This window comes from Callithrix jacchus, chromosome 19 (assembly GCF_049354715.1).
Source record: "Callithrix jacchus isolate 240 chromosome 19, calJac240_pri, whole genome shotgun sequence".
Lineage (NCBI taxonomy): Eukaryota > Metazoa > Chordata > Mammalia > Primates > Cebidae > Callithrix > Callithrix jacchus.
The window spans coordinates 9606717-9618882 of record NC_133520.1 but is presented as its reverse complement, the minus strand read 5'-3'; the positions used below and the strand labels follow the sequence as shown (position 1 = coordinate 9618882).

General features: G+C 37.6%; 1 protein-coding gene across 1 annotated transcript in view; it reads right to left on the bottom strand.

Moving 5' to 3' along the window:
- Positions 1-830: 830 nt before the first annotated feature.
- The window catches only part of LOC108589162 (uncharacterized), a 434713-nt gene continuing 423377 nt past the window's right edge, over positions 831-12166 (bottom strand). Inside the window, exon 6 of the transcript XR_013529689.1 lies at positions 831-6051. The gene's annotated coding sequence lies outside the window, so the exon portion shown is untranslated. The remainder of the gene's footprint in view (positions 6052-12166) is intronic.

The following is a 12166-nucleotide window of genomic DNA, read 5'->3' as shown; positions in this document are numbered from 1 at the left end:
TTTATAGGGACATGGATGAACTTGGAAACCGTCATTCTCAGTAAACTGACACAAGAACAGAAAATCAAACATCGCATGTTCTCACTCATAGGTGGGTGTTGAACAACGAGAACACATGGACACAGGGAAGGGAGCATCACCCACTGGGGTCTCTGGGGGGAACTAGGGGAGGGACAGCAGGGGGTGGGGAATTGGGTAGGGATAACATGGGGACAAATGCCAGATAGAGGTGATGGGGAGCAAACCACACTGCCATGTATGTACCTATGCAACAATCTTGCATGTTCTTCACATGGACCCCAAAACCTAAAATGCAACAAAATATTTAAAAATGTATATCTATATATATTGGGATTTGTTAACATTTTATTTTTTCTAATTATTTATTCAGACTCAGAAAACATTTTCAATAATTTTTCCCCAAATTGCTCTCACTTATTAATTTTTGATCTGCTAATTTGTCACTAATGTATGTTTATTAATACTGTTTATTTGGTATAACTTACAAATAAATAATGAATTCTCCTGGAAATAATGCTCTTAATAAAAGTTATTAATAATGTTTATAAGCCCAATGCCATGTGGTGACCTAATGCCTTTTCTTCTTTTAAATTTCCACTTAACCCTGCCTCCTTCTTACAATAAAAAATATTCATTCATGGATTAGTGAATAACTGGTGATATGAAATCCCAAACATCTATCAAGAGATATATTTTCAATAATGTTTTTCTTTTTTATTTGATATCTATTTATAAAACATTTCAGTTTTGTGATAAATTTTATAAAAGTATTATAAAGTAGTAATAGTTATAATGAAAAGTCTATCTTTGACTACAATTTTAAATTACAATGAAACACTTTATATGTCACATGCAAACACAGAAGTGGATTCATAGTTTTTCAAAAACTCTTTTAGAAGGTATGCCAGCAAAATATTATAAAGTTTACAGTGGTAGCCATGTGTGTAATGATTCAGAGTAATTAAATCCATAAGTAGCAAAATGTATAATATGTAGCTCTGGTATACCAAGATAATTTTGCTAGTCCTATTGCTAGTAAGATATATGCTTTAAGTTGGTATTGTTTTTCTAGAAATAGGGATGGATTTGAATAGAGTGATTTGTGTTTTCAATCCTCCAGTGATCAGTGACCTCCATGTGTTTACATATTTGACAAATGCCCAGGTTGGTCAATTGTTAGCAATAAGGAAAATCTTACATGATTATGTAAGTATGTTTCCCTAGATCTTGGCCTCCTATTGCACAGAGAGGCTTATTTCTAAGAGAAATGTACCCACTGGGTCTTTCTTGGACAATTCATCATATATTATTATGCAAAGTAAAAGCTGGCAATAAAAAGCTTGTTTTTTTAATTTTTTTAAAAAAGGAAAGAAAAACAGAGAATTGGATTAGTTTCAATTTGTTTCATTTAACTTGTATTCTGTTATTTCCAAGTTTCTGTTTGGAAAATATGAAATGCCAGCATTTTATATAATGATGTCACCGCTATAAAATCATTTTTAAAATGTTTCCTTTGAGCTGTAGTCAGTTCTGCAATAAGCTGAATTGAGGCACTTGAATTAGATCCAAACAAAAAGAGCGTAAATTGCCCACCATTTTAAATAAAAACTGAGTGTTTATTTTGTTTTGTTTTTTAGTACCACATTTGATACTAGAAGCAGTTTGTTTAAACATGATCGTTTTTATTTGAAAAGTGCATTTCCCCTAAGATAAGCCTTCACATCAAAAGGAACATTACAAACTTTCATAAACAATAAAGTCAATCAGTTAATTATTCTTGGACCAGTATATTGACTTCTGGTGAGTTTCTACTAATATGCTTTTAAAAAGAACTGGATGGTCTTACTTGCCAAAATACCAATAAAGGAAAACTCTACCAAAACCCAACGAAAAAAGCTAATAGAAAAAAAAAATGCCATTTTTCATTGTATAGTATGCATCATTTGGTAAGATTAAAGAGCACTGAAAGAAATATTTTATGTCAACTAAGCACATGTTAATGCAGTGAATTCAAACTAATCTAGGCAGTTAATTCACATAATTGTGAGGAGGAGGAAGAAGTAAAAAGGGAGAGAGAATAAAACCTAAGAGAAGGGTAAATTGTTTTGCGAGTGAGGAATAGAGCCAGAGGGAATACAGACATTCCCAAGAATCTATTTCTTTCCTGCCTGAAACTTCTATGTTGAGAATGAAGAGCTTCTCACACTGTGCTTATATCTGAAACCCAGAGAAATACTGGAACCCGAGGATCAGGAGAGAATAAACAGAGATTGAAATCTAGGGGTCATTTGAACTAGAGAGATACAATCCTCAGGTACAGAAACCAATTTCAGGCTGTGACTACAAGTCACTGTCATAGTAGTCAGAAAGACCTGGAAAGCAAGTGACTCATGCAATCATTTTCTCAGTGAAAACCTGGGTACATGCACATGTCAGTTATTGCTTGAAGTTCTAGATATAAAGTGAAGACAAATAGTCTTTGCCTTCTAAGAGTGTATAATATAGTGCCAGAGACAGCCAAGAAAACAGTTACTCACAACACGGGGACCTAAAGGGGATGTCTAGAGTGGGCGGGGATTACAGAAGAGGGTATCTTTCCAGCTTTCAGAAAACCACGAGGGCTGACCGAAGAAGATGGGATATCCTGACTGAACTCTGAAAGCTGAGTAGAATTTAATTATTGAAGGTGTGCAGGAGAGGGAGGAGCAGGGAACTGGGATCACAAGAAGGATAAGCAACCTATGCAAAAGGCCTAGGGGGAAGAGAGCTTACTGCAGGTGAACTGACTGAAACGGCAGTTTATGCTTTAGGACAATAGATAGGGTGCCAGTGGGAAGATTTTGAGTGGAAAATAATACACATCACTTGAATTTTTGTGTCAAAATATCACCTCTGGATGCAGTGTCCAGAGAATAGTCCAAAGGAGAAAAAAACTGAAGGCAGAAAGATTAGGAGGCTGTTGAATTAATTCCTTTATTTCTATTTTTTAAAATTTAAGAAACTCAATGTGGGATTTCCCATCACTGCAGTGAGAAGTTTCAAAGAGCCATATATATATAACGTTTCTGCCAATCAGGAACTGCTTTTAATGAGCTCAGTTTAGATATATATCTTATTAGTTTGACTGCCATAAAAAATACCACAGACTGGGTGGCTTCAAGAATAGAAATTTATTGGCCGAATGTGGTGGTTCATGCCTGTAATCCCAGCACTTTTGGAGGCCGAGGTGAGCAGATCACGAGGTCAGGAGTTCAAGACCAGCCTAACCAACATGGTGAAACCTCGTCTCTGCTAAATTACAAAAATTAGCCAGGCAAGGTGGCAGGTGCCTGTACTCTCAGCCACTCAGGAGGCTGAGGCAGGAGAATCACTTGAACCCGGGGGCCAGAGGTTGCAGTGAACCAAGATCATGCCACCACACTCTACCTTGGGCTACAGAGCGAGACTCCATCTCCAAAAAAAAAAAAAAAGAATAAAAACTGTGCATAATAGTAAACTCCCCTGCAGTTTTGTAATGTGTTGAGCCCAAATAAGGATAAGTATAGGGCACTATGAAAACACAAAAAAAAAGACACCGAAGCCCAAGCTAGAAATTGAGGAGAGGTTGGTTCATGGGTTCAAAAATATAGTTAGATAGAAGGAATAAGGAAGCCCTAATGTACAGGAGCACACTAGGGTGGTATGCTTAACAGTAATTTGTTGTATACTTCAAAATAGCTAGAAGAGAAGATTCGAAATGCCATCAACACAAAGACATGATAAGGGCTTGAAATGATGAATATCCCAATTACCATGATTTGCTCATTACACATTTTTCACCTCAACTTCACTGAGTCCTCCTTGACCCCACGTCCTTTTCATAACTTCATCCAGGACAGTGCTTTATACATTGTATATGAAAAGCAACTCACCATCCATTGGTAAGTCTTTGAACATCAAACAGGAAAAAGATGCATAGAAGCTTTCACCTTTTGTTAATCTGTTAATCATCATCTATTTAATCAGTAAACATTTTCTGAGCACCTCGCTATATAAGGTACTTTCCAGATACCTGTGTGGGAAGAAAAGAGGATTTGCACAGACAGAGTTAAGTGTCATTGCACACATTTCCATCATAGCAGTTAAAGGTGAATTCTCTTTCCCTCTTCTGCATTAACAACGTAAGTCTGCATGGAGCTCACATTGACTATTTCCTTATGCACTAGATAAGCTTCAGCTTGGTTGAGTAGATACCACCACCAAATAAATTCCCTTGGGGTTTAAAATGTGTGTCGTGCCAGTGACCTAGCATAAACACAGGCAAATAGTATCTGCAGGCCAAAGGTAAATCTGTATATTTGCTCTCTGAGGTATACTCTTTGAAAATTCCAAGAATGATCTATCTTAGGAATAGATGTTTCTCTTGAAAGAAAAATGGTACATCTCTAGTAAGTAATCGAGGATACGTGAGCATATTATATACACACACATACATATCTACTACTTTTCATTTCTAAAACAGAAGAATTCTCAAAGGACCATTTTCTGAAACACTAAAATTCTCAAAAAGGTTCCCAGAACAGCACATTACTATAACTTGACACCATGTTTTAGATATTACCCAATAAATGTTTGCAAGGTAGCAATAAACCTTTTTTCTAATAGAGGGCTTCATGCTGTGCTACCAAAGTGCAGAGGAAATGACTGAGCAGAAAGCTCAGATACAGTATGCAAAGGCAGCATCAAAGCCCTTCCAAGGCCAGTTCATTACAGTACCTCTGAGGAGGTTCAGAGCCTGCCCTGAGTCCTTCCTCGTTATAGGTCACTTGCTTCAAGCCTTTCTAATAACCCCTAAATATGGAAGCACTCAGCAAGGCCACACTTGAGGTAGTCAGAGGTGTTTGGTCCACTGGGTTGAGTAGCTGAAAGTTGGAATGCCTTGCAAGCCTACTTATAATTAAAGTGTCCCTTCTGCCTATTTTTCTTGACAGTCCTACAGCTGCTGACATTAGCCAGCTCTGCATGTCCCCAGCTTCAAGTGCCAACTGCAACCCAATACGCTTGAGATTTGAGAATGTCATTTTCTTAAAAGGTTATAGACGCATTCAGGCAGAAGTCCACCTTTTAAAAGAGGAAATAAGTTATTATTATGCAAACAATTTTCTCTGCATTGGGGCCAAGAGCTTTTCAAGTTAACTGATTTTAATTTGCTAAAAACGAATGTGACAGTCTGCCTCTTATTCAGGAAAGGGAAGCTTTGAAACTGAGATTGAAGTTTGAGCTATCATGCTTGGCACAAATGCTTAGAAAAACATCACACAGGTTTGAAGCGAGTTTACCTCTGTGGTTCAGACATAAATCTATTGAAGTCAAAGACGTTCACTGCTTTCACTAACTTTGGGCAGACTGTGTGTCACTAATCTGGTTAATAAGATTAGGAGTTAAACACACTTGCACGGCTTTATTTTCTACTAGGCTCTAGTTACATTTACAAACATTTACAGCTTCTTTTTACTTAGAGATCGGGCTCTTCTAAAATAGAGCTGAAATGACCATTCTGATATTTTTCTTAGATTCACAAGATGTGAAGAAGAAGGAAATGAAATAAAAAACAATTTGTGTTTGTTTGCTTGTGTATCATGAAATCCTATGGTGAACCCAGATTTTGTAACCCAAGCTTTTACGGATTATGTCTTATTTGTACGTAGCAATTGGTACAATGTCAAGAAAATAGAAGTTGTGTATGTCTATATCCTTAATCAAAAAAAAAAAACAAAACCCTGCATTTACTATTATGTGTCATTCCCTGACTTACATTTCCTTCCCTTAAGTGACATTCACCTTACAAGGTGAATCAGTGGGGAGTGTGTTCAGCTGCAAGTCATATAAAATGAGAATGATCTTAATTCAGAGAGTACCTCAAATATATCTGAAATCTGGAGGTAGACACCTGTGAGCATGAATTCAAGGGCACGATGGTTGACATCTCTGCAGCTGTTTTGATCTTTCCTTAATGATGTTGTTTCACATTGCAAAATGATGACTAGGCAGCTGAAAGGGAAAAGGAAGGCAACCAGTATGTCAGCTCCCGTTCATCAGCAAATGAAAACTTTTTCCAGAAATGCTTAGCAGATTTCTTCTCTTGTCTTCTCATCCAGAACTGTGTTATTCAGCATCTCTGGCTAGAAGGGAGGCTATAAAAGCAAGAAAATGACTAGATCTTGATGATGGTTCAAAGAAATGGTGATGTGTTGTTTGATTTGGACACATTTTCTCTCTAAACAAATTTGAAGTTGTTTGCAAGGAAAAATCGGATTAGAAAATGACTATTAAGTATCTAATATTGTTTATTATAGGAAGTTAAAACAAAGTTAGAGACCATATATAAGAGATGCCCTAACATTAACTAGAACACTGTGCTTGACAAACAGGAGGTTTGGTAAATGTAATGTTATCAATGAATAATAAACATGAAACATAATGAGCTTGTGAGTATGTATGTATATTAGTGTAAGTATTTGCTCTGTGGATGTGACATGTATGTTTTATTTTTAATTTGTGAGTAAATGTTTATTAAAAAGGATAATAGTATCCATCTCTACAAAAAGAGATGAAAATTCACCTTTGGAGTTGATTTCATTAATTTTAGGAAACAACTGAGTGGATGACATACATATGTATCTTAGTCAGTTTCAGGTATTACAGCAAACTACCATAGATTGGGCAGCTTAAACAACGAACATTTACATTCATAATTCTGGAGGCTGGGAAGCCCAGTTTAAGACCCAAACAGATTCTGTTTCCGGAGAGGAGCCTCTTCAGGTTGCAGATGACCAACTTCTTTCTGTGTCCTCACATGGCAGAAACAAGACAAGAGAGCTCTCTGGGGTCTCTTTTATAAGGACACTAGCCTCATTCATAAAGATTTCACCTTCATGATCTATTTACCTCCCAAAGGTCCCACCTCCCAATACCAACACACTGGGGTTTGGAATTTCAATAAATGGATTGGAGGGGAACACAAACATTCTCTCTATAATAATATGTCATCTAATATAATAATATGTCATCTCTATAATAATATTACATCTACTATTCTGGGATAGGGGAGCTCCTTAAGCAGATGGAGTCTTATCATCACTCCCAATAACCACTCTTCGAGGTTTCTGAAGCGGAAGGGGCAAATTGGCTTTGAAAGAATGAGGTCTGCAGTCAGGCTCTTCATGATGTTGCATGCAATGAAATATGTTAAGTTGACTACTGTATCCTAGACCAGTAGCCTAGACGCAACTTCTAGATCTAGTTTACTTGAGAGAGGAGAAACTTTGGGTTGATGACAGAACCCCTTTTAAAATGTGGATGCTGGCTGTGGGTAGGCCTGGAGGAAGTGGCTTTGCATGGGAGTTGAAAGCACAGGTCACTAAGAGCTTATGCTGAAGTGTATGAGACATAGTGTTAGAGAAAAATGGTCCCACCTTGGAGACGGATCCTGTTTTCACAAGCAAGGAAAAGGTCATTAATATCTCAGGAGAGTGTTTTATAAATATACAATAAGCAGGCTAAATAATCATCCCTATAGGAGATTGGGGGCAGGGGATGGGGAAACAACTTACCAGGAGGGTGTGTTTAAAGGTTTCATGGAGAAGACTGAGCTTGAGATGAACCATGAATGATAGTTGTGACTTTTGGAAGTGAGAAAGGGAAAATAATATTCTAGCTGGAAGGAAAATGTGTGGACATTTTCCTTAGGTGGTTAAGAGTCTAGTGTATGTGAAAAATAGTGAAGATGTGAGGAGGATTCTCTTAGAGAATAATGGGAAATATTTGGAAAGGTCAGTTTACTCCAGGAAGTGAATTTTCTACTGAGGATTTCAGATTTTTGCCCATTCAGCAACAGGAAAGCTTTGGAGAGTTTCAATTTCAATTTGAAATGATAAAACAATGTTTAATGTGCTGGTAGAATGCAGAATGGAGTGAATTAAATAAATTTAAGCCACAGATATGACTTAGAAGTGTACTTCAATACTTTAAACACAAAAGGTAAAAGCCTGAACTTGGGAGTGGCAATGAGAATAAAAAGGAAGGAAACAATGTGAACAACATTGCAAAGAAAACTGAAAAAAAAAACACACACACAATAGTGGCTCACACCTGTAACCTAGCACTTTGGGAGGTGGAGGCGGGCAGATTGCTTGAGCCCATGAGTTCAAAACCAATCTGGACAACATGGTGAAACCCTGTCTCTATATAAAAATACAAAAATTAGCTGGGTGTGGGTGGTCCATACCTATATTCCCAGCTTCTCAGGAAGCTGAGGTGGAAGGATCACTTGAGCTTAGTGGTCAAGGCTGTAGTGAGCTGGAAGCACGCTGCTGCACTCCAGCCTGGGCAACAGAGTAAGACCTTGTCTCTCTCTCACACACACACATATACACACACTCACAATTAAATTGAACACACACAATTAAATTGAACTAACTAATTAAATAATTTGAAAAGAGAGAAGTAAAAAAGTACTGAGCTTTTGAAACTGGATGTCCAGAAAAGGATAAATTTTTGCTTTATCAGTTAAAGTAGACTGCTAGGACAATTAAATACATAGATATAATGAAGTTTACTTCTTGCTTATGTGATTTTCTTAGCGAGGATGGGTCTCTTCAAATGGTTCTTCAAGGATTTCTCACTCTTGAGGTTCTACTCAACAGTGTGGCTCCTCCAAGTCGTGAGGCTTCGTTATCATTTGCTTCCAGCCAGTAGAAGGGGAAGGTGAGTGGAGGCTGAGCACAGCAGGTTTCAATGAGCCAACCCTGAAAGAGCACCATTACTTCTGTTCTCACAACTAACAACAGGGTAGTCTGGGACAGACCATCTAACTCTGTTTTGGCAAACACCCAACATGCAGTCTCTTCCACATTCACTTTATGAGAGGAATACTTATATTATCAAAATAATTTGTTTTGAAATAAAAAAATGTGACATTTGTACAGTTCTGTACATTTAAACAGAACCTAGTTTAATTTTGAAAAATAGATAGGAATATTTTATTTTGATTCTGCATGCAGCACATGTGTTTTGGGGGCCCTCAGAGTGTGGTGGCACCTTTTAGAAAATGACACCTAATTCATGGCTTTTGTTTGGTCTGATGTCGAAGAATCTTTTGCTTCCTACAATTAGGATTCATTTAAAGATGAGAGAAAGTGTGGATCAAAAAAAGAAAAAACTGAAGGGGTTGAGAAAAGAGATTTGGGGGAGGAGATTTAGAAGAATATTGCAAATGGAATTGCTTAAAAGCAGCATTGTGTATAGTGTTAGGGACTCCCTATTCCATTTATTTGTTTGCTGTTTGTTGTCATTGTTGTTTTAAGAGACAAGCTCTCAGTCTGTCACCCAGTCTGGAATGAGATGGCTTCTTCTTATTTCACTGCATCCTCAAACTCCTGGGCTCAAGTGATCCTCCTGCCTCAGTCTCCCAGCAGGTACAACCACCAAACCCAGCTAATTTTTTGTAAAGACTCAATGTCACTATGTTGTCCAGGCTGATTTCAAACTCCTGGTCTCAATGATCCTCCTGCCTCAGCTTCCCAAAGTGCTGGGATTACAGGCATGAGCCACTGTACCCAGCCTTATTTGGTGGCTTCTCTTCTTGTGTTAATGTTGTCACTTTCTCCCTTGACTTCATGACTTTGGGCAATAATCCCTCCATAATGCTATTTCGATACTTAAAATAATAAAAACAATAGTATGGACCTTATAGGGTTATAATCAAGAGTAAATGGTTTACTGTGAGTTAGATGCATAGCATGATACCTGTCACCCAGGAAAAGCTCCATAAAGAGGTAAATGTCTGCTATTATTGCTCAGAGAGAATAAAAGGAGCATGCCTCAAAATGTCTTCAAAATCACGACAAAGAATCCATATCCTTTCTCACGTTCATACAGAACCTCCCCTAACTGAAAAGTTCATCCCTAAGGATGCTGTTACTTACGTAACACTTGTATGGTGATACAAAATGAGAAGTGTCCTTTGGGAGCCTCCATGAGAGTCCAGTGTTACCGACACATGCAAGATGCACAACAAAGACAAATCAAAATGAAGTCTCCACGCTAAGAATTTACATTAAGTACAACAAAAGAGATAAATGCATTTCTTTTGGTTTACTTCTTGAGATCTCTGGTATGATGAGTTGGCTCAATACATTTGCTTTTTTTTTAAAGTACCCTATAAGACATTATCCAGAGACTTTTCAATCCAATCTATTTGTGATTGCATCTTTGTGTTCAAAGAAACTATTTTTGGAATTGTTGGCTTAGAGTTCCAGCTCTTAGTGTTGTCAAAATTAACTACTTAGAGACACTGGGCAGGATGTTACTGAGTCAGCTAATGGAACTCATGTGTTGAAGAAAAATTTCTTTACAAAAAGAATGGAAGGTTAGGGGTAGGGGAAGCACCCGTGGAATAATACTGTGATGTAGAATATGCCTTACTACATTGGGATCTGAAAAGGTTTCATATCATCTTCCTTCTTGAAAGGAAATTAAATTGCCGTAAGAGGCTATGCTATGCTAAAACAGTAGCCATCTTTTGTTTATTTTTAATTAAATTCCATCCAGATAAGGGATCCTCATCTTCTTTCCTATGGGCTTTTTGGATTGCCACTGATCCATGTACCAGATAAACAAAACATCTTCCAAATTCAATCCATTTGGGATAGCTACTTAAAAGCAGTGTTTTAAGAATTAGATAACTCCTAATATCTTTTGGTAGGGAAAGAGAAATTCCTATTTATTTCAGTGGCTGAAATTACCTCTGAGGCCTGACTGAAAAGATATCCCCTCCCCCCCAAAAAAGAGTATTTAATCTAATTCTCAGTACTTACACTAGGAAATGTAAGCAGCTGTCTGCTGTCATTTGAAGGGCTCTGTGACAGCTCCCTACTCTTTAAAATAAGCAAACAAAGAAACAAAAATAAAAACCACTTACATCCATTAGCCCTTGAAGGTGCTCACAATTCTCACATGCATGCATTCATACATTCACTGATTACTGAGCACACATTCACTGATACATCACGCCATGTGCTAGGCACTAGAAGTACAAGCCCTGTTCTCACAAGCTCACAGTCTAACCATACCAGGCAACCTTTGGTAGAAGAATACTTTCCAGACTGTGTTCTGCAAAACAAGTTTACAGCATAATATAAATTGTGATCTATAAAAATGGTAAAGACTTCTGTGAGCAAAAACACTTGAGAAATAGGTTAAAAACCATATATGCAATTTTCATTTCTTGAGTACTTCTCAGCACCTTTAATATGCCCCCAGACACCATCGAGTACGTGTCGAACGCAGAGGGAAGGATGGATGGATGAGAGGGAAGGATGAATGCAGCAGGGTTTGGATAAGACCCTAACTAGAATGGTCAGACTTTATCGGCCCTTTCCATTTTTCCCATTATCACTGAATTTCAGTTTGATTATGGCTCCTAAGATTTGCAAGAAATGCCAACATTAAGTTTTAGTTCTGTCTCTTTATAGGGACCTAGTCCTATATTATTGCATGTAACTAAGCTATGCCAGTTCCCATCGCTGGCACTGCGTGGTGACAACAGGGATAGTGAAAAGGGCATGAGTTTGAGAGTTAAGACAGCCTTAGCACACTGACTGGCACTCAATGGAGCCTCAATAAATATTTGTTAAATAAATGAGCAAATATCTGGACTTAAATTCCAGCTCTGCCATTTCCTAGCTGTTATTTGAACATTCGGAGCCCTCGTTTAGTCAACTGTAACATGGGACAATGGTATTCATTTTAAAAGAAAGCGATCAGTAAGTCAGCTCTTTTCACGTCTAGTGGAAGTAAATCTTGCTTTTCTCTTTTGGAACTATCTTACCTAAGTTTGTATGACTCCTCCTATTATTTCTTTCATGGTTGTAATACATACACTGACTAGGTCACTTTTTCCAAGTCTGGGCTTCACTATTTGTTCTTGACAGCATTAAAACTTTCAGAGAAATCTGAAGGACCAATTCAAAGGTCACTGCAGTTCTTTATTTCTGGATTCCATCTTTATTCTACGATTATTTAATGAATGCTGAGTATTCTGAAGGTTCTGTGCTAGGCACTGAGGATATGGCAGGCAAGGGTCCCACCCTCATGAATATTAGCA